Below are 4,085 nucleotides of genomic sequence, written 5' to 3' on the forward strand. Positions count from 1 at the left end.
CCCCCACTTCCCTACCCACCCATTCCCATTCTTTTGGCCCTGGCATTCCCCTATATTGGGGCATATAAAGTTTGCAAGTCCAATGCTCTTAACTATTGAGCGATCCCTCAAGCCCTTAAAATACATAGTCTAAACAAAAAACAAACAAATCACAAAAGCTTAGGATTCTTAGCTGTCAAGGCTCTGCCCTTGACCTTGGACCCTCATGTCGCCTGTCATGCTCTCCTTGGGTAGTAATGAAGGCAACAGTTGCAGTACTTGTTAATAGGAGTTAACCTAGACATTAAACGTGTGTAAGATGATTCTGGGAAGGTTATACCTTCTGAGAGGAACTGTGGTGAACTGTGGTGAAGGGGAGAAGTGGGAGTATACTTTCTCACTAAATCTCTGGTGCTTCCTCAATTTTCTACTACATGATGCCTAATTTACTTAACATTCTCTGGGGGAAAATATATAGAGGCTTGAGCCAGGCACCCTGACACATGCCTATTATAATCCCAGCATTCAGGAGGCTAAGGCAAGAGGATGTGTTTGAGGCCAACTGGGACTACACATTGATACCTTGTCTCAAGAAACAAAACCCAAAAGGTAGAGGCTCATTCCTGGAAGGACAAGCTGTAATAGAGGGTCTTTAGGAAACAGTCCTGCTGTATGCATGTTCCTTGAGGCTGCTACATGAATGAGTACAGAGTGCAAACAAACCAAAGGTCTACAGAGACTTTCCTAGAATCTTCTCATGTCTACCAGGCAAAGCCGTTGGAGAATAGTACTTGTATACTGAGGTCACCGGCCCGTGCTTATTTGCTTGGAGAACCAGGAGGGTAAACTCCTGAATCCAGCATGGCTCTCCTTCAAGTTGTTTCCTTGGCCACACTGTGGGTTTGCCGTCTTAGTTGTTCCTGTGCATTCTGTAAAATATTGTTGACCAAGAAATCTCATTGCCTGGCATTAGCACCTTCTTAACATAGAGGTCCAGATCCAGGGCCACCTTCTGATCCTCACTGATCCGGCACAGTTCTGTAGCTAGGTTGTCAGTTTGTTCCCGGAACTCTACTTGGCTTTCTCTGACCTCGTGTATGTGAGAGTCGAGCTGCTGCTGCATATCGGGTCGCAGGAACTCCAGGAGCCCCTCAGCAAAGAGATCGCAGCCGGTGGGCCCCACCACTGGGGTCCTGGCCCCTGACACAGCGAAACCAGCTGCGTCCATTGCTGGATCTTATTCTTCCTGTGCATGGTCTTAAGGGAGATCTAGAAACAGTGACCTCCAGGTAAATGGTAGTAAGTTTCCCACTCATCCTAGTCACTTATCAACTTCTTACATTTCCTTCCCACATTAGCATTCACAGAAAATCTCTTGTGTTCAGATTCTATTATAGACTCAGAGTAAGTACCCAGTAGTGAAGAGGACCAGTGACCCCTGTTCTCATCCCATTAATACTGAGTAAATTCAGTAAGGCAGTAAGCATGAAAGCAGGTATACAATATGCTTTCTAACATTGACTAACATCTCACATGAACGGAAGTATAACTATGTGGCAGAAAGTATCTACCTGAGGGGAGAGGCTCTTCCACCTGGGAAGATCACCCATGTAGGGATACATACTCATACACATATAAATACATACATACATGCAAGCATACATTACATACTTAGAAGAAAGGCTGCTCTTACAAGGGCATTTGAGCAGGAACCTAAATGATTAAGTTAAGCTGAGAACTAAGTCTCTCTAAGTAGAACACAGGCAAAGAAAACTCTGGCACAAAAGTCCAAGTCAGAAGTCAGTATCTTTTATGGGAAAGCAAGATCAGTGTGGCCCAAACGTAGTTCACCATGGAAAGGTAGGGTTTGGAAGCTATGCTATCTTGTATTTTTGTTTGTCTGGTCTCATTAGTATTTTCTTGTTTTCAACTCATTCTTGTGTTTGCAGCATCTTGTTTTTCCTTCTGCCAGGACTGCGACCTTACCTCATAATGGACACTTTAATCTCTTCCATGATCCATTACACCATGCATTGTCCCAGCTGAGGCAGCGTCAGAGAGAAACAAACAAACAAACAAACAAACAAACAAACAAACAAACAGCAGAGGAAAGTTCCAGTGAGAATAGTTCAGAAAGCCTTCATGTCTTAGGATAGAAGCTCTGAAACGAACGCCACTCTGCATCCAGTCCACTGGGTAAGGTAGGGAGTAGTCACTAAATGTTTTTCACTGATGCCATGATGTCACCTAAAAGTTGTGTGACTTAACAGAGGCTATTTAATTGTCCTGTTTAATCAATGGTAAGGGCACCATCAGTAACAATTATTACTTGTATTGATTTGGTAAGTGCAGTGAGAATAGTCACAACAGCAGCTGTTAGCTGCTGGACCATAGACTCTCTTGGCGAGATTTAAAACAAGTTCTTGAACAGTCTTCCTACATATGTACAGGCAACTAAAGATTTTTTTTTTTGCCTTATAAAATATCTGCCCTAAAAACCAAACCAAACAAAAATAATAAATTCCTGGGTTTTGTTCAGAATAAATGTTTTAACTGCAGTAGCAAGGGCATGCTCTTTGTAGTTAGTGATTAAATATGTATTTTCTCTCTTTTAGCTGTATTGATTATCCATACTGCTTTCCTATGATCTCATTTTAACAATAACTGTAGGTTCAATAAATACAAAAGAGACCTAGATGTCCCATAGTGGAGAGTATGCTCCCAGGTGGATGCTGGGAAATCGAAAGGGAGGCCTGAGTAAAGTCATCAGAGATTGGAACCTGTCTTTACCTCATGGAATTACTATTTTTCATCTCATTTGCAGTTCAATACCTACCTTGGGGTGGAAGTTCCAAAGCCCTACAAGACTTCACTTTAGCTTCCAACTAATTAATTTTGGATACCTGCAGCCAAGGGAGAGAGTTGCACACTAAATTGTATAAGGAAAGTAAATTAAATTAAAGATGTTCAATGTTAAATTAAGGATGCTTGACAAAGTGATTGACACACTTTCCTGGTCCTTGGTACTTTGTTGAATTTTATGTTTGTGATATTTATGCTTGAAGACGGTGGACTTAACTTTGGAAACTGATGCTTCACTGACATTTTAAGTTATTTCTACCTACCACCATACTAGTTAAGCATTGATTAGTAACTTATCCTCACATCTGACACTTAACAACTTATAACAAACAAGGATGCCCCACAAGTGACTAATATGCCCAATGTTAGGTAGGATCACCTATAAGGTCCTCATCTGCAGCACCTCGGAATTGATTTTAGTTACAGCATCATTTTCACAATGTCCATGACAATGACCTTCTCTCTTCTTAGGTCATAATTATTTAGTGTTTACTCAGCATGAAATATTAGTGTGAGTTCAGAGCACCCTTTAATAACTGCATCTCTATTCTTAAATCTCTATTCAGTTCCTAGTTGTCCCTGGTTGAGGCAACACGACATTAAAATAAAAATTAAACAAGCCCAAAACTCATATGTTAGTATCTACCTGTTTATAGTCCACCTGCTTTTGTATGATTGTCAGCATCCTAAGAATTCTAGTTTCTTGTGAGGGTTTTAGTTTTAATCAGTAAGGGATGAATATATATTATAGTCACTTAATGCCATCATGCAGAAGTTAAAGCTGTCATTCAATTAAACGCAGCCATGGGAGCCCTTCTCTTATTAAAGTCGAAGGCAGACTCATCCTGTGTAAAGCTATTGTGATCCCTGCCCCCACTGCTTGAGTTGATGCAACATGGTCGTTTGGTTGGTAAGCTCCTGTCTTCCCTTTCCAGCTTGATGTTTTCTACCAGATGTACACACTTGCTATGTTGTCTGTCTTCTCTTTGTTCACGTTTGAGCATTGAGAATGAGCTTTCCATCATCTTTCTCTTTGTGGCTGACACACGCCCTTTATGCTCCAAGTTTTGGCCTGAGAAGAAGTAAGTGTTGCATGTCTTATCTTGGTGTGGGGAGGAGGCTGGTTCAGCTAAAAGGGGTCGTGATCTTTAGGAAACATTGCTGCCACCTCCTCCTCCTCCTCTTCCTCCTCCTCTTCTTCCTCCTCCCTCCTCCTCCTCCCTCCTCCCTCCTCCTCCCTCCTC

The 4,085-nt window shown here is 41.9% G+C and overlaps 1 protein-coding gene and 1 pseudogene across 1 annotated transcript in view; one reads left to right on the plus strand and one right to left on the minus strand.

Annotated features, from left to right (window-relative positions):
- Positions 1 to 4,085, plus strand: part of Lrmda (leucine rich melanocyte differentiation associated) — a 1,019,887-nt gene that overhangs the window by 766,370 nt on the left and 249,432 nt on the right. The window lies entirely within an intron of this gene.
- LOC110309282 lies at positions 798 to 1,207 on the minus strand (annotated as a pseudogene).

Source organism: Mus caroli, chromosome 14 (genome assembly GCF_900094665.2).
Source record: "Mus caroli chromosome 14, CAROLI_EIJ_v1.1, whole genome shotgun sequence".
NCBI classification, from domain to species: domain Eukaryota; kingdom Metazoa; phylum Chordata; class Mammalia; order Rodentia; family Muridae; genus Mus; species Mus caroli.